The following is a 23,785-nucleotide window of genomic DNA, read 5'->3' as shown; positions in this document are numbered from 1 at the left end:
GGATTAAGCAAAGCACATAGTCTGTTCTTAAACAAGAAAGCAGATTCACTTAAAGGAAATTGATTCAGGCCTTAACTACTAATACAGTGGTACCTTTAGTTGAGTTCCGCTCTTGTTATGGACTTTCAGCTTACAAACGTGGCAAACCCGGAAATGTTTACTTCCGGGTTTGCCACACGGGCATGCACAAAAGCGATCTGCGCACTTCGCCCATGCGCAGAAGTGCTCGATTGCGCCATGCACGTGCACAGAAGAGGCACTCTAGTTGCGGACTTTTCGGGGTGCAAATGGCACCCCGAAATGGGTTAAATCCGCAACTAGAGGCACCACTATATAAACTTTGCACATGCAATCTTGCTTTATAAATTTGAAACTTTTAAGTGAACCACAGGGTTTCTGTAGACCATGCCCACTCCCAAACTGGAGCCCTTTCCAAATTCTTTCCCCGTTTGGACCTTTGTCTGCTACTTAAGCCCCCAAATAATAGATGATTGATAAACCGGTCTCTTGACTATACTATTTCACACTGCAGGTGGGAGCCCTTGTTGGTTCAGTGGAGACACAGGTTTGCCACATCACCTTTTAATTGTGAGAACTAGTCCTAAGCTTAATAAGCATGACATTTGTTCATGCACATTCAAGTTAGAAATGAAGCGAATGTCGAAAATAAAAATGCACCTTTGATTTTCACAGCATACAAATTTAAAATAATTGGTTTATGGATATAAGAAAGAGTGCATTTCACTGGTGAGATTCAAAGTTTTTGTTTTGCATTTTCAGAGATGGAGTTTTGTGCTTTAAAGTAGACATTTGCAGTTATTTCTGAGTAGCTTGAATCTAGATGACAACAAAAGTGGTGACACAAACACACTTCCTGCCAAATAGGCCTGTGCATTTCAAGATTAATCTGAGTTGCACTGAGCTCTTCAGTCCGATTTCCCACAATGAATTTACTTGGGCTAAATTATTTATTATTATCATTATCATCTATTTATGACCTGTCCTTGACCCTAAGGCCCCAGGGCAATCAATGTTGCCTGAACTGTGGACAATGATCTACTTATTTTATTTTTTGAGATGTTTGAGATGTTTGCTCAAATAGCACTTGGCCAGTCCCACTTGTGTGAAATTCACTTCAGCTGGCTGAGGCTGATCCAACATTCTTGACATCTTTGTACCAATGAAACCGTGCAAGGAAGCCTGTTGGGTGCCACTCAAACCTGTAGAAAATACATAATATTTGAGTCACTGAGCAAATAACGTCACCAAAGTCTGTGTTGGCAGCCATCTTACATTTATCAAGTAGCACTTGGGTATCTTATCCATTGGTTATGGAAGCCTTATAATAATCAAGTGTGATGTTAACAGTTCACACCCTTGTGTGCTAGAGGTGCAGCCCAACCACACCAATAAGCAGAATGGACTTTGGTTCGACTTATCTTTTTAAGTTATTTTTAATTATTACACATATAGCCTATTCTTCTTCAAGGGAGCTCAAACCTTCAGTTTGCAAAAGGGTTTCTAGTTGGTTTCCCTTCCTGGCAGTTTATGTCCCTTATCTGTTTAGTTTCAGCAGTAGAACCGCATCAAGGGCCTTCAGACTATTTGGGGTGGGGGTAGATGTGCACATGGATCATTATGATTTCTGTTTTAGGAACTGAGCTGTCACAGGGCATCCAGTATGTAATTCAAACCTCCCAAGCCCCCAGCGAAAAAAGCCACCCACCAGATCATATGTAAATAGTACGTTCCATTTAAGTTCTTTCCATAATCCAGAAGCAAGCCATGCCTTCAAAATTACCAAAATAGAACATAGTTTTAAGTGAGGAAATTTCCAGCCCATGGAAATTTAATATGAGGGCAATCACGAGAGGTTCCCCAACTCCTCCTCTGCACCTCAGATTAATAGAATTGAGTTCAAGAAGGTGATCTGCATCAGGATTGCATCTGGGGGAAATAAGGTTAAACCTCCTTTCCGGAAGTTCTGAGATCATGATGAAAATTAGGACTCCCCACCCCTCATATTAAGATTGTTGTTGTGGTTTTAAATGCAGTCATTGTTGCTTGCTAGCTAATAATACACACACACACACAGAGTGGAACCTCGGTTTTCAAATGCTTCCGTAGTCAAACGTTTCGGCTTTCGAATGTTGAAAACCTGGAAGTAACAGCTCCAGTTTCCGAATGATTTTCAGAAGCCAAATGTGCTACGCAGCTTCCATTTTGAGTTTCCCTATTGTATTGAGGCTTCTGCTTTCGGTTTTCAGTTTTCAAACGTTTCAAACGGATTACGTTCGAAAACCGAGGTTCCACTGTAGCACCATTTCCCCTGATGGGACTCAAGGCAGATTACAGATAAAAACAAGAATCACTAAAAACATGGGGGGGGGGACCCCAATCTTTAAAAACAATTAAACATAAATAAAATTGAAGCTATAAACACATATAAAATCTGCTTAAAACATACAAATAATTACAATAAAAACAGCACAGCTGCGCAACTAATGAAAAATGTACCGTAGTTTGACCCTAATAGAATACCTACAGCTGCCAGTCTATATTTGCACTGAAGCTGTTTTTAGATGTTTTAATTGTCTTATTGTGCTATGCCAACCTGGGCTTCTTGGGGGTAAGAGTGGGATAGAAATTTAACAAATGAATAAACACAAAGTTATAAGAAATGTAGGAAGCTGACATACTGTGTCATACCATTGGCCCAGTTCCATCTACTTTGATTGGCAGTAGCTGGGATGGGGGGAGAAATTTGTTTTAGTTCACATTTTAATGCAATCTTACCTACTTCACAGTTCCTGAAATAATACGCCAAGCGAAGCACAACTGCCCTTTGAAATTCGCATGTCTACGAATTTTGCAATGCAGTTCTCCCACCAAGGGATGTGTACAACAGTGCTTATACCCAGGTAAAGTGGACATGTAAATGCATCTATCACTGAAAATTACATGCAAAATCACATCTAATTAGGCAACATTGCACACAAAAATGTAAATATTAGGTAAAATTGGCACGAGAATGCCGACGAATTTTTAAGACATTGACAGAAAACCGCAAGCTGCTATGGAAAGGTTTGGAAGTAAATTTAAGATCCGAAAAAAATGATAAAAAGAGAGAAACTGAAATGAACATATTCATTCCATTTTTAGATGGAATGAAACTTTCCAAGCTTTTCGGACAGAGGGATTTTCCAGACTTACCTAGAAACTCAAAGGATTGAATTTGGGACCTTTGGCATGCTTGTGCCATGTCCCTTTCTCAAGTTTTTAGATGGTTGCCCAGGGCATACACTTAAGAAGAGATTTCCCCAGTGTGCATTTCTTATATAATACCAGCTCAGTTGCAGCTTGGTGGCCAAATTCATAAAAGCATCTCTCGTGAGCCTCCACTACTCTCAGAACATCGGCACGCCTGGGACAGAATTGTTCCTCTGCACTTATAACAACATTGGAATCTCGGTAAACATTGCACAGTTGAAACTTGTAGGGTGCAGCTGCAGGCTTTTAAACTTTTTATATTAACTTCCTCTGTTATTTTTAGCGCTAATCCTCTCCTTTTGGTCTAGTATCATGGAGCCCCCCCCCCCCGCATCTACTTAACCAGGTTTAGTGCTGATTAAAGCTCCTTTATTTGAGCTGCTTCTTTGTATTACGCACAGTTGCCTCGGGCAAAGATGTTTGTGGAATGCGATGCAAATTAGGCTTCTTCTGTTCCACGCTGGACTGCACCTAGGCCATAATTTCCTAGCGTACACATTTCCTCCTGCTGCCACTGTCAGTCATGAAAGCCGGACAGCAAAACCGGATCTTGCTTTGACTCCCTGCTTGTCGGTAGAAAGTCAAAGCTGCTGCAGTTACAGTACGATCATTTCTTACTTGTGCAGTTTCAACCTTGAAGTCTGGCCCGTTAAATTAAATGCATGGCAAGTTTTCCCTGGTGTGAAGAGAGTTTTTAAGCTTGTTGCCTTGCTTCCTGGGCAAAGCCCTCTTGGCACGCTGGAGAGGATTGCTTGAGATCTTGTGGGAACTTGGATGGCCCTGTGAGATCTTGCGAGTGGATCCCAGAGCTGGTGTGCTGAGCAGGCCTTGCCTCAAAAACAAGGCAGAGAGGCTAACCTTACCAGGCAAGGTCCAGTCAGCACTCCACTTCTGGAAGGCTAGGGATGCATCGGTGGTTCCCAGGATTTGAATATACACGTTTCTGTGTATACACAGAACCCTTGGAACTGAACTCCCACATAAAGTGCATTGCAGTTCCTTTGGAGTGGGACCTGCCTTAGGACTTATGCTTCATGGCCTCTGAGTTCCAGTACTTCCTGTACCTGTTGCAGTGAAGATGGGCAGGGGAATTATGGTCCATTAGCAGTCGCATTAGCAGCGACCATGTAACAGTGGGAAAAACATCCCTTTCCTAAACTGGGCATCTCGCCTTTGTACATTAGCAAGGCTCAAGAACAGAAGGTGACAGGCTTTCACAGAGAATCACGCTGTTATAATAACACTCTCCCCTGTGCCATCGCTTCTGGCATTAGAAGCTGCCGTGGTTTTGAAAATTGCTGTCATAAACAGGCTGTGATGTTAATATTATTTCCTTAACCCCTTTGAAAAGTTGCCTATGTGTCAAATTCTCAGGCAAAGATGGGGTGTAATGTTCCTCCCCCCCCCCCCACTTTCTTTTCAGGAATTGGTGGACAGGCCTTGGATATAATGGTGGTGTAAAGCAATGGGGGGGGGGGTGTTTTACCATAGAAGCCAAGGCTGAATGTTGTACTTAGAAAGGGGCCTCCCTTGCATCCCAGGGACATAAGCTCCCTCCTGTGGAAGCCAAACAGTTATGAATGCAATTTGGCTTCCAAAGAAGGATTGGTACATTTCTGAGTCAATCTCCACAGCCTCTAAAACGCTTTCCACACCTCCATGGGGGATGCTGCACAGCACTTTCTATTCTCAAAAGCCTGAGGTGACTGTTCTTGTGTGTGTTGTGTGTGTGTTCATAGAGCAGGAGTCAGGTCCACTGTCCCTCAGAGCTTGTGGTGGGCCGTCCTATATATATATATATTTGGGGGGGGGGGGAATGAACAAATTCCTCTGCCCCACAAATAACCCAGAGATGCATTTTAAATAAAAGCACACATTCTACTCATGTAAAAACACACTGATTCCCAGACCGCCCACAGGCCGGATTTAGAAGACCAGATCCGGCCCCCAGGCCTTAGTTTGCCTAACCATGTCGCAGAGGATGAACAAACATTCTCCTCTTTACAACCCTCGTCTCAGAATAGCTACATGGATAACACTGGAAACTTGCAACCTTTGGTACCTCCTTTCCTTGAACTAATTGCAACTAAGGACTTGAACCTGAGTTTGCTTATTTCCTCCTCCCTCTCAGTTTATGTTCCTTGAGAATGCTGAAGGGGAGTGAAAGGCGGGATATCAAATCCAAACTCTTCTTCTTCTTCTTTCCTGCTGTATGTTTTTAGAGCGTAAGCAAGGAGGGAGCTTTTCTTTTGGTTGATGAGCAAGCATTAAAAAATACTCTAAAAAAATAAAGTAAAGTAAAATAGGTTTTGGCAGATGCCTTCAAGGTGACATATACAAAAATACAATGCTGGTTTGGAATCCAAAATAAAGGCACAGGAACTGCAAAGAGTACTTCTGGTGTCACATGTGCACCTGCTTTAAAATGTAGATCCCCACTAGGCTCCAATTGATAAATTTCTTCTCTCAGCAATCTGAGCTGAGAAACGCCTAACAACATATACAGGCTAATGTAGTGTTAGCTCTCCTTTCCCCCATAGAAAATCCCTCTAACCCTGACTACTGCAGCTGCCTTTGCTGCCATAATGCTCTTAGAGGGTCACTAAGCAGCTTGACCTCATTGCCCTCTTCGCCAGACAGCTCTCCTGGATCTCCATTCACAAAGTCGCTGCAACTTCATTCATAAACTAGAAAGGTCCACCTGTCTTCAATAAGCTCCAATGCTTAGTTACTGGATTGGGAGACTTGTAATGACCATAAATAAATACTGACAGCATGTGATCACTAATCCTTACAGCAACTATTAAAGCATCAGGAGACTTCAATCCTTAGTAGCAGACTTCTAGACAAGATGTAAGATAGTTTTGAGATGGGGAAAAAAAACATTAATACATACTAAGGGGTGGGGAAAATTCCTTTGTGGTGGTGCCTTTAATATTCATGCTGAAGTGTTGACAATTGCACTACATTTTTGAATACTTCAGCTCTGTGAAAGAGGAGCTAGGATTTAACATTAAACATTTTAATGCCATGAAATTAGAATCCCATCCCTGAAATAAATGGAAACTATGTAGTAATTAGGGGCGCGGGTGGCGCTGTGGTCTAAACCACAGAGCCTACCTTTACCTTTCTTTATGTAGTAATTAGGGACGTCAACAGTTTAGATAACTTTCGATTGTGTTTTAGCTCATTAAGAAATTAAAATGTACATCATAATAGGTAAGAAGGGGGGGAGCGCTGCAGTTAAAGGGATGGGTTAGGAGAGAGATACCCCAGATTCAACCACAACTCAGCTGTGAACCTCATTGGGTCACCATTCAACAGTTACTTGCTTGCAGCCTAGCCTACTTCACAGGGTTGTTTTGGGGATAAAATTGGGGTGAAGAGAGCACCTTGGAGGAATATTTTTTAAAAAATAAAAAATACAATTACGCAAAAATAAAAGCTACTACTCATTCTACCTAACCAAGTTGCACAAATATCTGGTTTCATGCTATACTATGAGGTTCAGGAACTGGGAGAAATGACCCATGGGGAAGGGCAGGGACACACTCAATGCCTGTGCGTTGGAAGGCGCTGTCCCAAGTAAGGAAGCTGCCTACATTCATGGAGAATTTCACATGGTATAGATGCCTGGAAAACCAGGGTTCTACATCAAATGGGGAGCCTACGAAAGTGGAAGGAGACCAGCCCCCCTTCAAACAGTCACTGTCCAACTTATGGAGAGCCATGGAAATGAGACTGGGAATACAGGGTGGAACAAGCTTATCCACGCAGTTCTACCCTAATGTATTGCTTTTCCTAGTTCTTGAATGCCTGAAGAGGGTTTTCGGTGCAGCCCTGCTGTGCTATGCATCCTCCAGTCAATTGCTATTCTTTTATTTGTTTCAATGCTTCCTTCCTTCCTTCCTTTCCTTCCTTGTGTGTAAGCAGGCTATAGAAATGACCCAGGAAAAAATAGGTATGCTTAACTCTTGCTGAAATAGGCATCAGATCAAAGCAGTGCTTTTTGTTTAACAAGCCAGGATTTCAGTGCCGAAGCTGGGCACTCAAAGGGCAGACCCACACAATATCTTTAAGACACATTTAAACCATATTATCACTCCCAAACAATCCCGGGAACTCTAGTTTGCTAAGGGTGCTGGAAATTGTAGCTCTGAGAAGGGTAGCTCTTCTCAGGTTTATTTGAGCAAAGAAATGTGCAGTGAATGTGCTGGAATTGTATGGTGTGAATCTGCCCCATAAATTCCATGTTTACCTCAATCTGTGATTTTTTTAAAGAAAAAATATCTTCTCACATACATATTTTAGCATGTACTTTCTCTCAGGATACATATTTAAATACATATTTTGATACATGCTGAGAAATGTGCTACAACATTCAGAGCAGTGTAAACTCCCACTGGATAGCTGAGTTCTGATCCACACATTAGAGTGAGAGGTTCAGATCAGGTCACATTGCATATGAATTTGCAAAGATTGCTCTCCTTAAGCATCCCTAACTGGGGTTCTGAAAAAGCAGCCTTCCAGATGGTGTGTAGAGTGTCCCCCACGTCTGCAGTTGTGCATCTGGGGGCTCTTTCAAGTCTCATAATAAATGTTTGGAGGATGGAGGCACATGATCTTTCCATGCACATGTTCAAGTGACTTTCATGGCTGAAAAGGATGTCAGACTGTCTATCCCACCAAACTTACAGCACCAAGGCCCATATTGTAGCTGGCAAAGATCTCCACTCTTGAAGCTGCCGGGCAAATCCCAGCAGTTTGCTGTATCCCTCCTTGAAAATAATCTCCTGCTGCCTTGTCAAACTTGTCTGGCTACAGCCAGTCAGGCCGTTTTGACACAGAGAACATGAAGCTGTTGAATTAAGGTGGCAGGGTTCAGAAGGAAATCTTAAATGGCTCAGGCTGCCAAAGAGCTGCTTTGCTGCTGAATTGGTTCCATTTTCTTTTTAACAGCCCATTTACCGAAGGGAAAGGAATTCAGCAGGTAAAATAAAGGAGATGTTAAAAAAAACAAAAAACCTGAGCCATGATTGCTCAGTCAAATCCCACTTAATGTACAGCAAGCTGCAATCCAGCTTTGTCGTTTCCATACCGGTTGTGCTGCTTCTTATCTTGTTTGTCAGAAATGAAAACAGGTGTACGAGGTTCTCCCTCCCCTGATATTCAAGATAGTCATAAAAATGCATACATTTATATAGTTAATGTGTCCTTTTTCTTTTCCTCGGTAAGAGGCAGTTAAGGATAAAGTCAGTGCTGCGATTCACGAAGCCTTTTGTTATTCAGACATGCGGGGACGTGACGTAGCAGTGCTTTGTCACCGGACTATGCTATCACACCATCTTCATTTCAGGGTGATATTTACACGGTGCTTGATCTGAACCTATTCTACAAATCAGCATCAAGGATTTCTGAGGGCAAATGGAGTTTTGCTTTATTTCATTGACGCTATCCCCTTTTAACTCATTTTGGCAGCCAAATGCGCTGCTCTGTATTAAGTTCCACCTTAGCACAGATGCCTATAGAGTCACATATTGGTGGGCCAGCACTGGTCTGCATCAGAAATAGCAATTATCTCCCCCTCTGCTGTATCAATGAATAGTCAAGCAGATGAAGTGACATCATCACTGGAGTCAGAAATGAGGAAGCTCCAAGCCTGATGATGTGACATCATACACTGACTGTCCCTTGATTTTATGTGTTCATTCGTTTATTTCTACATTTATATTCCACCTTTCCTCAAAGAAACTTGGTATCAAAAAGGATATTGCAGAGGTTGGAAAAGGTTCAGGAAATGATCAAGAGAATGGAGCAACTCCTCCGTGTGGAAAGCTTGCAGCATTTGGGGACTTTTTAGTTAGAAATGTATGAAATTAGGATTGACATGAAGAAAGGGAATAGAGAAAAGCTTTCCTCCCTCTCGCAGAACACAAAATGTCATGGACATCCAGTGAAGCTGAATGCTAGAAAATTTGGGGCAGATAAAAGATAAAAGTACTTCTTCATGCAGTGCATAAACTATGGAACTCACTTCTGCAGGGGATGGTGATGGCTACCAATGTAGATAGCTTTGAAAGAGGATTAGACAAGTTCATGGATGAGGTTATCGATGGCTAATAGCCCTGATGACTGTGCTCTGCCTCCATAGAGAGCCAGTGTGGTGTAGTGGTTAAGAGAGGTAGACTCGTAATCTGGTGAACTGGGTTCGCGTCTCCGCTCCTCCACATGCAGCTGCTGGGTGACCTTGGGCTAGTCACACTTCTATGAAGTCTCTCAGCCCCACTCACCTCACAGAGTGTTTGTTGTGGGGGAGGAAGGGAAAGAAGATTGTTAGCCGCTTTGAGACTCCTTTGGGCAGTGATAAAGTGGGATATCAAATCCAAACTCTTCTTCTTCTTCTTCTTCTTCCATAGTAATGGTTTTGAATGACAGTTGCTAGAAGCCACAGGAGGGGAGAGTGTTTATGTGCTCAGATCCTTCCTGCAGGTTTCCCACAGGCATCTGATTTTCTGAAAACAGGTTGCTGCACTCGATGATCCAGAAGACTCTTCTTATCAACTTATATTGTATACATTTCTCATGCTCCCCCTTTTTAATCCTGACCATAACCACATGGTGCAGGTTAGCCTGAGAGACTGTAGCTGGACACAGGTCACATAGAGGGCTTTATGTCAATAGAGATCTGAACCCTAGTCTTCTTCCAGGTCCTAGTGCAACACTTTAGCCTCTACAGTGGTACCTCGGGTTACATATGCTTCAGGTTACATACGCTTCAGGTTACAGACTCCGCTAACCCAGAAATAGTACCTCGGGTTAAGAACTTTGCTTCAGGATGAGAACAGAAATCGTGTTCCGGCGGCGCAGCAGCAGTGGGAGACCTCATTAGCTAAAGTGGTGCTTCAGGTTAAGAACAGTTTCAGGTTAAGTACGGACCTCCGGAATGAATTAAGTACTTAACCCGAGGTACCACTGTACACTGCACTGGCTGATACCATCCCATTGTTGTTACGAGGGAGGGAACAGAAGCAGAGATGAGGCTTGTGGCCAGAGCTGATGTCATGGGTTGGCATAAGTAGGCAACTGCTAAAGCAGAGCCCTCTGGAAAGGCAAAGAATTCCTGCCCTTCTCCCTCACCCTTGACACCTGCTCACACAACACATGCTTTACTTTTTTTGGGGGGGGGGGCAGACAGACGGATGTGCCATCACGTGCTCACCCGCTCAGCCAAAAGTTCTTCCTGGCAAGTGATTAGGCAGTGGTGGGACAGAGGAACAACTACAGCACCTGCAAAGAGGGAAGGATGCTCTAGCGAAGGTGTCTCATCCAAGGGCATCTTATCCAAAACCTAGAGCCAGCATTCTTTCTGTGTTGGTGGCTGCAGTCCTTAGGGGGGACATCCAACTTTCCTCCACCTCTTTGTTCTTTGAGAGAGTGTTTCATTGAAGCTAATCACCCAGGATTTTCTTCTCATGTTGCAATATTGTAGTCATTGTTTAACAAAACTCAGGTATTGTGGGAAGAGGAATGGAAGATGGATGTAGTTTCAGCTGCAGTTGTTAGTGTTCACAAACTTTATCATCACCTTAGAATTATCCCCACTTTGCTAACATCTTTGATTACATCTTTCATTTACAATAGGTGATTGTCTTCTTCTGTTACTCAACCAATGGTGAAAGAACTGCAATGAGATTTCACACCTACTCATCTCACAGAAGGCATTGAGCTGTTGTCAAAACATCACAATGTCTAGATGGTGATTATAAACCTAAACTAGATTACAGGCAGTACTTGAATCTGAAGGTTCCATAAGCCTTTTTACCAGTCATTTGAGCCATCCAATCACTTAATGTTTTCTTATTCTAACATCCTGGTAGTATACATGATATTGCTGCCCTGGACTTCTTTGGGAGGAAGGGTGGGATATAAATTAATTTTAAAAATAAAAATGGGTGGGGTCAATCAATCAATAGATTTTATTGCATTAGCCGTGTGGCCATAGCATGATATACATTGAAATAACAACATGAAATGGGGGTGGGGAGGTAAAGGTAGATATCTTCCTGGGCGAATACTTAAAGAAAGAGGAGGGGGAAAGGGGGGGTTACTAAAGCGACAGGGGATTTAAAACATTGAGCGACAGATAGTACAGAAACAAACAAACAAAAAAAAACTGCTGAAGCTGGAGGAGGACCGTTAAAGGGTCCTTCAGCTCCTCAGATTTATCCTAACTCCATTATCCTTGTACAATAAGACTACTTGGAACTTCGTTCGATTGTGCGGCGTATCGACTGCAGCTGTGGTGTTAAGGAAGAAGTTAGTGCCGCTTTCCTCTTCATCACACTAAGCAGGAAGTTAGCTGTCATCTCGGTAATCCAACAATCAGAATCCTGCAAAAGGAGGGACACTATCCAAGGCTGGATTGGGAGATGAAGCTTATTCACGAGGGGAGTTAAAAACCGAGATCTTTCATCTGTCCAGTTAGGACAGAAGAGCATTACATGTTCCATAGTCTCCAGGGCCGTGTCGTTACAGGTGCATGTTCTATTTGCGATGGGAACTCTGGAATAACGACCCGACAGAACTGCTGTAGGAAAACAGTTGAGACGGGCACAGGTAAAGGCCCTTCGCTTAGCCTCCGAAGAAATTGTGAAGCAGTATAGAGGAATCCCTTCAGGGGGTGGAATAGCTAGGGCTAGGCCTGAACACGGCCCTCTTGCATAGGAAGCTGTGTTAGAGAAGTCAAGTTGCTGTAGTTTCTTTTTAATTGGAGGTAGGGCCGCCGGGCTGATACACTCTAAGTTAAGAACAGTTTTACAATTCAAATTGAGAAGAGAGCGGAATTTGAGGTTAATTGTAGTTTTCCAAGGGGAATTATGAATATCTCTTAGGATCAGATTGGAAAAACCACCTCTAATTCGAGCATCCGATGCTAATAGGTGGAAGCTGGGTGGGGTCTACCTAACGAGCCCCATCAGTTGAAGTCCTGTGCAAGATCTTCCACTTGTGCAATGAGGCATTCCCCTCCCCTCTATGTGCCCATGTGCACCCCAATATTTGCTGGGGGGGGTGGAGGACCCCCCCCCCAAACAGCTTGTGGGAGGAGGAGAGCAGGGATTGTTCTTTCTGGAAAGCTAAAATTCTTGCCTAGGCAGAATGATTGGATGAACTCAGTGTTGAATTTCACACATTGTTCCCAGGTCAGAAATTCAGTTTTAGACAGTGATGTGGAAGCCAATGTGAGGCTTGGTAGAAAAGGCTGGTATTAGATCATTTTGATGTATAATCATTGAGAAGTTGAATGCTTTTCATTCATTGTCCCTCACTTTTCACTCAGTATGATAACAACTGGAAATGGTGGATGCAGATAAGGTGACTCCCGCAGCACTGAAGCCAGTTCATATTTGAAGTTTTTGGAAGTTAAAGGACATGCCCAAGTGGGAGTAGAAGCAGTGGAGAAGCAGGAGCCGCCATATCTTATAAGATGTTGGCTGGCTGGCTGGCTGCAGAATGTTTGTTTCAGGCCCAAGAAATGCAAAAGAGTAAAATGCTGTTCATGTCCATGTGGTAGAATTTTTTCTGTGGCAGGTATGCTTATTCAGCACATCTGAGGCTTCTAAACTACACGGAGGACAGCAGAAATGGAAGGAACAAGGGGGCTCCAGCAGCTATAAAATGTATCAAAGAACAGCACCCACCCCCCAACGCAATAGCTGATCAGAAAGAAGCTGTTTTATTTTTGTATAAGAACTAATATGAAAGAGGCCTCCCAGCATTCTCACAGGCCCATATAAGAACACCGTAAACAGTTGGGCCTGATGAGCATTGACTGTTCCCAACCCTAATCCTGTGGAAAGCCATCTAATTAGATTTTAATTTGACCCTGACTTGTTTTTAGGAGGTAATTTAATTATTGCTTGATTTTATACCAATGTTATATATTTGATGTTAGCCGCCCTGAGCCCGGTTTCAGCCGGGGAGGGCGGGATACAAATTAAAGTTCATTATTATTATTATTATTATTATTATTATTATTATTCCCAGTGTATTAAAATGAACCCAAGAACAGACTCCTAGCTGGCAGCTGCTTTTTAAAAGGTTGCATTAAAAATCCCCAATGAATACAAAGGTCAATAGGTTTTGAACAAATGCAAACTTTACAATCAAATCTAGGCAATTGCATTATTTCATTCATGACTTGAAAGTGGATTTTTCCATCTGAGGGCTTTTTCACATCTCGGGGCACACACACAAACACACACAAAAGGAAGTATTTCACACAGCACAGAGTTAAGCTGTTGAATTTGCTCCCATGAGGATAGTGATAGTCACCAACCTGGACAACTTTACAAGGGGGGGGGGTGAAACAATTTCATGCAGGATAAGCCTATCAGTGATGAGTAGTTGTGATGGGAAAGGCACATGGCTTAGTGGCAAAGCATTGCTTTGCATGCAGAAGGTCCCAGGTCCAACCCCAGGCATCTCCAGGAACAGATGCAAAAAAACCCCCTTCCTGATTAACCATGTCAGCACAAGCCCTGCTCAAGGGCTTCCGTATCTGGCCTTTTCTTCCTCTGCATCCCCCCCCCCCACTGCACATCTGCTCCCCTGCAATTGGTGCAGGGTGTATGTGCCAGGAGAACCCCCAGAATAGTGTACAGAGGGAGGGGCAGAGGATTGTGTTTTTGGACAGCCTGATATGCCTGAGCAGATGGAACGTCTAATAGTGGGACATTGAATTCCACCCAGGGTCTGGAATCCTGGAGATGCGCTGGCAGTCATTGCTGACAGTTCTGTGCTAGATGGCCCTATGACAACACACACCACAATTGCCTCATTACGTAAATCGTGTTTAGAACACCACAACACACACGTATCTGGCTATAAAGTAACATAGCATTATATGCAATGAAACTGTAATTTAATCGTCATATCAAAAAATTGCAAAGCACAGTTCCTGATGGCAGTAACATATCATATTACTATTAACCTTCTGTATGTGTTATTGTCGTAAAGTCCAAGGATTGTCAAATCCAAAGATTACAACATACAGTTTCTGTTGGCAATGCCATTTCATACTGATATTTTCCTTCTGCATCATCCTGTGTCTTAAAAGTGTAACAAACGAAACTTCATTCTGCATCGTCCTATGTCTGGAGAGTGTAACAAATGGAACTACTTAGTAACAACAAGGCAGCTGATGATAGACCAGTTCTCAGGATACACCCTATGAAACAGTTTCCTATGTTCCTATAACTGTGTACTTGAGGCAGTATTGCACTGAATGCCAGTTGCTGGAGAGCACGAGTGAGAAGAGTGCTGATGTGCTCAGGTTCTGCTTAAGGGCTTCCCACGGGCATCAGGTTTGCCACTGTGGGAACAGGATGCTGGACTAAATTGAACTTTTGGTCTGAACCAGCAGGACTCTTCTTACATTGTTATGTTTATTAGGTTTTGAGGTGCATACCTAAACACTTCAGGAATGAGTGTGACCAACAAGTTGGCTGGAAGGCTTTGACTAGATGTCCTCATCAAAGAGATGGACTTGACAGAACCTCCCCATTGGGTGTACTCCCAGTGGGAAACATGGACTTCTTTCTGTGTAGCATATGAACTGGCTCTTGATAAAGAGTAAAACTCAAAAATGTGGTGTCAATTATTTCTAGTCAGAATGGTAGGCTCTGGGTGGTTGGGCAGCAGAATCTACTTGGTCACCCAGTCCAAGGCTGCATTCAAATAGCAGTTTATTCTGTTTTCCTGACATTTCCCTAACTGTTAATTTCCACATTGTATATGCCCTTTTGAACAGCATAGCCAACTTCTAGAAATATGGAGGAATATATCATAAGCTTAGCGTCTGTTTCTGTATCATTTGCTTCTAGAAAATACTTTGCTTACAAATAACAGGGAATGAGCACTAAACCTGTGCTATATTCCACTATATGTCTGGATGAGGCTTATATGTCATGCAAAAGCTCAAATATAATGCAAAAATTGACTGGAAGATGGCAAAAAACCAGAATAAGCTGACATGTGAATGCAGCCTAAATGATAGAGAAATGTTATAGAAATGTTGGGCTCAGTGTTCTGCAAATTCTTTGCTGTTTTTGTTCATGAAGGGTTTCACCACACTTTCATTTTAAGGATTAATTTTGTAAGTAGCTAGACCAGCCTTTTCCAATCTGAAGCCCTCCAGATGTGTTAGACTACAACTTGCACCAGTCCCAGCCAGCATGGCCAATGGTCTGGGTTTATGAGAGTTGTAGTCAAAAATAGCTGGAAGGTTCCAGGTTAGAGAATGTGAGCTTTCCATGGTGGTACTAGAAATCACACTGCTGATCTTCTTCATTTTTAGGTGATGTGTAGAACTTAACTTTTGGCTTAAGATATATATATATATATGAATAAGCAATATTTTACAACTCTTACTGCATGACTGGACTATTTCATAGCTAGACTACTGAGAAAGAGGTATATGTAGAGCTGTAAATACTTTGCATTTATAGAAGTAAGACTTGACTTTCCTGTTTCGGTTTGCTAATTTTCAGAAGGCAGCATAGATACTTTGGCATTCACTCAAATACTCGGTAACATTTCATTCCCTTAGTCACAGATATAGTTATTTGACCTTTTATAAAGCTCTTATTACAATTTTTCAACGGCAAAAGTGGGGGGGGGGGGACTTGTCCTTTGAAACCATATTTCAACATTATTCTGATTCAGAACTTTACCAGGGATAAAGAAACTCTGAACCTCCAGGTGATGTTCTGCATCAATTCTCATCACCCCCAAACATCATGGTCAGTGGTAGCCACTGTAGTCTATCTGCATCCCAAGGGCCACAGATTCCCCCATTTTACCACAATAATGCCCTTTGTCTATTTCCACTATTTCGTTACATAACCTAACAATAGGATTCTGCACCATTCATTATCAAAGTCATAAGATTCCTTGTTGTAGAGTGGTCTTGTGTTGATGTGATAGTTCTGAAGAAATTGGTTTAAGGATTACAGTCATAAGACCATGCCTTCCCCCCTTGCTTCATTTTGTGACTCCAAGGTTCATTCAGCTGTCAAGTTTGCCACCAGGAAAAGAGTCATTATCAATTTGTTGCTAGTCTCTCATTATCAATTTGTTGCTAGTGGATAGGGTATAGCGGAGAACCAGTACATGTGTAGGGAAGTTATTATTTTATATCTGTCCCTCCATTAACCTCAGTATAATTTTGAGGACGCCAGGAATAGGAAACCTTTGGCCAGAGGTGCCCACTTGGGCCCCTGACTGTGAGTGCCCAGTGACATCATGTCATTCACACACTGCTTGGCCGCCACCCTCTGCCGCCATGGCAGGACAGAGTCTCCACCTCCACTGTCTCTGTTGGGGCCTGACATAGTTGCAGATGCAACCCAGAAGCATAGCCACAGCCACAGCGGGCCCCAATAGAGGACTTGTGGTGTATGCAAAGGCCCCGGCCCAGCTGCTGCGGTGGCACCAGAGAGTCAAAGGTAAGGCAGCAGGCAGTGGAGGCCAGGCACCCACAGCAGCGGCGTAGCGTGGGTTGTCAGCACCCGGGGCAAGGCAAGTAATTTGCGCCCCCTAACCCGGGGCAAGGCAAGTAATTTGTGCCCCCTAACCCGGGGCAAGGCAAGTAATTTGTGCCCCCTAACCCCTAACCTGCCGCCGCTGCCAGCTTCTTCTTGCTGCTGCCTGGTCTGGTCTGGTGTGGTTCTCTCCCGCGCTCACCGCTGCGCTGGGCAGCCGCTGCACTGTCCCTCCCCCAGATAGTCCCTCGCTCTCTCTCCGCACCGCACGCCTGGCACCCACCCCCTCCACAGTGGGTGGCGACCCAGCGGCTCGGATCGGATTTGCACAGCCAGCACTGCAGTGAGAGAGAGTGAGTGAGCCAGGTAGGGGCAGAGAGCTGCGAGGGCGATGTTGCGCCCAGATGTTGTGCCCGGTGCGGCCGGCCCCCCCTGCACCCCCCACGCTACGCCACTGACCCACAGTGAACATTTTGTGGGTGCCCAGGCACTTAGAGACCCCTGGAGTTGGCAACTGTGCCTGGTGGGCCTTTCACAATAACATGAAGGGCCAACTCTCATCAGGTCCTGGTAAGATGGCCAAAGGTCAGGAACGATCAGAGTTGTAACCACTGCCATTTTTCTAGAAAAAGAGGTGCTAGAACTTACCTCTTGCATTCTCCTAGAATGGCAATGGTGCCCACCTGACAGGTGCCAGTACCAGTGGCATCGCAACAGGGGTGGTGGTGCACCCCAGGTGCCGTGTCTGGGGGGGTGACAAGAAGGCACTCTGCAGGGGCTCCCGGGGGCGCAAGCATCCATCGCGCCGGTGCAGCCGCATGTGGAGGATCCTCCATTCGCGGCTACAGCTGTGAGCAGAGGATCCCGGTGCCAGAAGCAGACAGCTATGTACAGTGCATGTGCGGCGTCGCACGCATATGCTGTACGTAACAACGCCACACATGTGATGTACATAGTGGTTTGCCACTCGAGCGCCATACGGATGGTGGTGGGATCCCTCCGTCGCAGCTACAGCTGCAAAGCGAGGATCCCGGCACTGTCCGTATGGCGCTGGAGCAGCGCTGCCGGCAAACCACTATGTACAGTGCAGGTGCGGCGTTGCTATGTATGGCGTATGTGCTGTACATAGCTGTTTGCTGCCCCGAGTGTCATGATGACTTCATTTGCCCCTGGCCAGTACAGTGGTACCTTGGTTTAAGAGCAGCTTAGTTTATGAACAACTTGGATTAAGAACGCTGCAAAGCCGGAAGTAGGTGTTTTGGTTTGTGAACTTTGCCTTGGAAGCAGAACATGTTCCGCTTCCTGTTGAGTGTGTTCCATTTGTAAATTGAGTCCCCCACTGCTATGGGAAAGCACACCTTGGTTAAGAACGCTTTGGTTTAAGAAAGGACTTCCAGAATGGATTAAGTTCGTAAACCAAGGTACCACTGTACTGCGTTTCGGTGAGTTCTGGCAGGAAAAAAAGGTCTGGGTTGTAACCACAACTGGAAGGCCATAGGTTCCCTATCCCTGCATTGAGCCAAACTCATTATGGGAATTGCTCTATGTGCTATAGTCCTGACAGCCAAATATAACATATAATTCCCACTGGACTCCACACGCTAATCTCTACTGCTGTCTCAAGCTACTGGTGTCAGGCGACACAAATCCTAAATATTTCAGTGGAGGAGCATCCAAGATGAATGTCAGCCTACAGCTGTTTTTATGTATTTTCTTAGTTTTGCTCTTGTTTTAATTATCCATTGCTTGTTTCCCTACTGGGCTATCAACTCCATGGCTAATGTTTGCAAAGATGCCCGATGTACCGTGGGTGATAAATGCTACTATTATCTTAAGCAGGGAGAGGCTGGCTGCCCTTTTAATTCAGAGGATCTTCTGGAGGGATGGGGTGGAAAAGGATGGGTGGGCGACTGTTTTCTCAGTGCTGTTCCTTTGATACCATCTTGGCAAAATAGCCATATATTAAAGACAACACAAAACGTTGGCTCAGTTCCGAAATCTAAGGGGACCCGACTAAAGTTGCTTGCTTTAATGTTCAAGGGAAAGAAAAATACTTGGAAGTGCTGTTCTGAACCATTATGAATCAAAGGGATACTCTATTTCCAGATGACACATCATGAATGTGTTTCTCTCAGAGACGCAGGGTGCGACTTTGATTTGTGCTAGTCACAGGCGAGGAAAGCACAGTGGCTTTGAGCACAATTCATCTCAAACCAAAGGCTTTTTCTAGTTTTGCACTGTACTACTGCACTGTAAATTGGGGGAAAGGACCACAAGCCAGAGGTTCCAACTTAACACAGGACCATTGCTTAACAGTTTTGAGCAGTGTTGCTTCCTCATACTTTAGTGCATCATATGAACTAGTAAATGTCCAGATACTTGGAGCATCCAAGCCCCATATCTACAGCCAAGAGGAGAGAACAGCAGTTGAGCAATTGACGGGAACCCATTCAAAAGACTGTTTATCTTAAGGGTTTACCATCCTGCTTTCATTACTGCCTGGATCCTCCTGGTTTTCTGGGTCATCAGCAGGAACAAGACTTTCAACACCTCCTAATCTCATAACATATTTTGCAATTCTCATGGATGTTTTAAGTCGACACTGCTCATGTCTTGCAGGTAATAAATTGAAAAACTTAGCAATTCTATAGTTTGTCCAAGTTAAAGCGGGGTCTTTTAAAAACTCAGACTGAGGACCTTGTCTCTAAGGACATCTTAGAACCATTTTTTTTTTCTCCCCTGAGGAGAAAAAGCAATAAAACTTCTCTGAGGCATGGTGCAGATGATTATTTAAATAGATAAATAAATAAATAAACCACTGACTTTCTAAAACAATGAAAGGACAGAAGAAATGTCAGGCAGAGATTTCTGCCAACCAGCCTTGTGAGAAGCTTCTTCCCCACATATAGTCATATTTTATCCTTTCATCAAATTGAAATCAAAAGAGGGCTGTTAGATTTTATAGTGTGTTTGATGGTGCATTGCATCACTAGCTGAATCTTCAGCCTAAATGTTCATTTTGAACAGCGAATTAACTACTTAAGCATCCTTTAGAAGAGGCTGAACCCATTACCTTTGTTTTGTTTTTCAGGTCTTTAAAGAATACCTTGGTGCAGTCATAATTGCCTTCCAGAATTATCTGGGTTTTGGAAGCAAGTTTTAGATGTTTTCATCAAAATATGTTTTCGAGCCTATTACACACAGTGTTCAAAATGGTCCCAAGAAAGGAAGAGGTGATTGTTTCATTCCTTTGCTCTCCAATGTTTAATATGGGTTTTGTTGCAGTTTCATATTTCTTTTATTGTACTGACGGAGAAAATTTATGAACCAAGCCATTTTTAACCATCAAGATCATCATAATCATTGTTGAGTTATATGATATGAATTGCAGAATGGACTCAGGAGATAACGAGATGTGATTGGCTACACTGGCATTGATGCAATTTAACACTAATGAGGGCTGTTGGGTTTTGATGTGAACAGAGGCAAGAGAAATAAAGTGAAGCAAAAGCTTGAATGCAAAGTGAGAATCTAGATGCATAGTCTAGAAGACCGTGGTGACTAGCCTGCACAAAAATGTATCAGATTACAGATTTTGGGGTGGCAAATTATTATGGTAAGAGATCAGTTGGTATCTTGAAAAGAATCACTGTATTTTTCGCTCGATAAGACGCACCAGACCGGAAGATGCACCTAGTTTTTGGAGGAGGAAAACAAGAAAAAAAATATTCTGAATCTCAGAAGCCAGAACAGCAAGAGGGATCGCTGCGCAGTGAAAGCAGCAATCCCTCTTGCTGTTCTGGCTTCTGTGATAGCTGCGCAGCCTGCATTCGCGCCATAAGACGCACACACATTTCCCCTTACTTTTTAGGAGGGAAAAAGTGAGTCTTATAGAGCAAAAAATACGATACCTGATCGTGACTCAGCAAGTCTATGAAATGAATGGCTGTGTTGAGAGTGTTGTGTTTGCGGTTCCTGCCTTTGTCAGATTTAACCTCTGTGTGATAGGGGAATAGAGGAAGGTAACAAAAGTGATGAGGAGCTGTGTACATTTCCAGGACAGGAAAAAGTTGCTAGAAGGTGCTAACCCTGAAGCTTGCTTACAAAAGGAAGGAATATATATATATGCAATGTACAAGATGAGAAACAATGTAGACCGCGGGCATAGGGAACTTTTCTTTGTCAAGAAGAGAGTTGTGCATTGAAAGGAATAAAAGAAATATTTTCTGATGTGTTCTTCCCCTGCTGTGGAAATCTGTGTATGCCATACCCCTGTGTGGCTGATGGGTAAATCAACGGCTATTTGGTGCAGGGGAAAGAGGAAATATGATGCTTTTGTTTTTTCATAACCTTGGAGTTAGCACTGCACTAATCACCCTACTGTGTTGGTCTACAGTATTTCAGATCCCTCTCTGTAAAATTACTTGAATACACACCCTGTGTTAGATTCTCCTTGCACAAGCAAAGCAAACTGAAGATGTGAGCTAGAAGCTCTTGTTTAGTTGGGTGGCTCATTTAATAAGTTCCCGGCTGTTGTACCTTCTCTGTATGCTAGCCATCACACAGGGGAAATTATAAGGGTAAATTACCAGAAGCTTATTAGCAGACTCAAGGTTGCCATTTTAGGATGGTAATGATGAGATAATAATGATGATGATAATACCGAGGAATTATGTTGCACTTTCAGTTATTCAAAGCGCTTCACGTACATTATCTCAATAATCCTTACAACAATCATGTAAAGGTAGATCAGGATTACTATCACCACGTTTCAGATCAGGTGTTGGCATGGGACACATTCCGCTTATGACTACCAAGCAACTTTGAGGGAAAGGTGAGATCTGAATGGGGAACTTAACTGGCTTATAGCTCAGGATCTCAGGCACAATGCTTTGCCAGCTCTCAAAGTCTGCTTGCATTAGCGAGGAACTCCAAAGTATTGTGGCCCTGCTCCTTTGATGGTTATTTTAGATCCATGGAATTCTATACTGTGTAAGCCATGGGAATCAAGAAACCATTTATTATGCTTATGATCGCTATTCCCAGGATTCAAAAAAGGTGAGCTGTGATTCACTGAACTTGTCAGGCTTTACTGACTGCCTTTCATCTCATTTCAAATTCTGATTCATCCATTGAATGAGAAAACAAATCAGAAGTTCTAGTGGAGAGGGAGCCAATGTGATGCTCTCTAGGGGTTGTTGGACTACAACTTCCATCATCCCTGACCACTGGCCATGCTGGCTAGGGCTGATGGGAGTTGGAGTCCAACAACATCTGGGAGAAATCTCATTGGATACCATGGTTCTTGTTCATTCAGTGATTTCTATCTTGTGATAGTGAGAAAAACAGGTCCTATAGAAACAATTTAGCTTTTATTTGTAATTATACAGCAAATACCTCCTGGAGCCCAAGGCATACACTTTAAAAGTTACTTAAAAGTTCCTTTGATTCAGGAGGCACTTTGGAACAGATTTTGATCTGAATTATTCTGTTGTTACTGTACACCTCTGCAACTGAGATCTGAATCTGTTCTTTACATTTCATCCTCATTCCTTAGAAATGGAAAGGTTATAACTTATAAGTGCTTTGGAAATGATAAACAATCCTCCCCTTTGCATAAAATCTGAAACCAATTATCCTTTTGTGGGGAGGGGGGGACTTTGAAAAGCATATGGTTACCCCCACCCACAAACACCCTTGTTTCCCAAGCCAGGATATAGTAAAACACACACACACACACGTCATCTAAGCTCTGCTTCTTAAATTCTGGAGCACAGCCATAAATTTTAATTGGTAATGCCAACCTTTGTAATTCAGACTCTCTGAGTCAATTGCACAGAGCATTCCTTCAAGGAATTTGGCCCTCAGAGTAGAAATTGCAAGGTGCTGTAAAGGAACTGTGGCAAATATTCATTGAATTCCGTACATAAACCCTACATAAAATCCCTTCAGATGTATCCAAACCCCTTTTATCTTTACTGCCCAGACACATTTGCATGACTGGCTTCTGAAGAAGCTTGCAAGATGCACATTTCAGGCTCTCTCAGATAGTTAAATGGCATTTTCTTGAACTTTTGGGATATATACTCAAGACTAGAAATGCTTCTAATCTGTTGGTGGTGGTAGTCTAATCGGTGGTAGCAGCAGCAGCAGCAGCAGTACTACATAGCTATTACTGAATATGGTGCTTTAAAGTGTTTTCAAAAGCAAAAAAGGAGAGGTTCATATCCCATGAAGCTTACAATAAACAATCAACAATAGGTCAAACAACAGATGGATGGGAGGAAAAGGCAAGGACAGCAAAAACTTTCCCCCAAGACTGGCTGTTAAAGGAAATAGAAAAATTCCTTCCTGTAGCACCTTAAAGACCAACTAAGTTAGTTCTTGGTATAAGCTTTCGTGTGCAAGCACACTTCTTCAGATACATCTGTATCTGAAGAAGTGTGCTTGCACACGAAAGCTTATACCAAGAACTAACTTAGTTGGTCTTTAAGGTGCTACAGGAAGGAATTTTTCAATTTCGACTATGGCAGACCAACACGGCTACCCATCTGTAACTGTTAAAGGAAAGTTTCCCTTTCTCTTTCTGAGACCTTAGCTCTGATTTGAAGAGCTACAGCAGTTGTTCTTTGCAGAGCTGACAAGTAAATCAGCTGGATGTGGACGCATTTGGCCCCCAGGTTTAATAATATTGCCATCCCATGATCTAATACATTGTAGAAAATATGAAAAAAAAGACAGGAGAGGAAGAAAAGGGGGAATGGGCGAGTTTGTTTGTTACTCAGCCTTTACGGCCAGAGAACTTGGCACATTTATGGGAATTAACAATAGTTTAATATAATTATAATTATTCATAATTTAATGTTTTGTCTGCAATTTCCGGAAACGGTTGAAGACATTCTTGTTACGACAGGCTTTCCCAGTTGGATGAATGGGTCTTTACCACAAGTGCCCACTTGCAGTGGTTTTAGTCT

At 43.1% G+C, this 23,785-nt stretch overlaps 1 protein-coding gene across 6 annotated transcripts in view; it reads left to right on the top strand.

Moving 5' to 3' along the window:
• The window catches only part of FLRT2 (fibronectin leucine rich transmembrane protein 2), a 91,505-nt gene that overhangs the window by 32,820 nt on the left and 34,900 nt on the right, over nt 1–23,785 (top strand). Inside the window, exon 1 of one of the 6 annotated variants that reach the window (XM_080974244.1) lies at nt 19,931–20,044. The exons of the other annotated variants lie outside the window; for them this stretch is intronic. The gene's annotated coding sequence lies outside the window, so the exon portion shown is untranslated. Of the gene's footprint in view, nt 1–19,930; nt 20,045–23,785 lie in introns of those variants that run through there. 6 annotated transcript variants of the gene reach the window in all.

This window comes from Podarcis pityusensis, assembly GCF_964106645.2.
Source record: "Podarcis pityusensis genome assembly, chromosome: 1".
Taxonomy (NCBI): Eukaryota; Metazoa; Chordata; class Lepidosauria; order Squamata; family Lacertidae; genus Podarcis; species Podarcis pityusensis.
The sequence above is the reverse complement of the archived record's forward strand: the minus strand, read 5'-3'. Positions and strand labels throughout refer to the sequence as shown.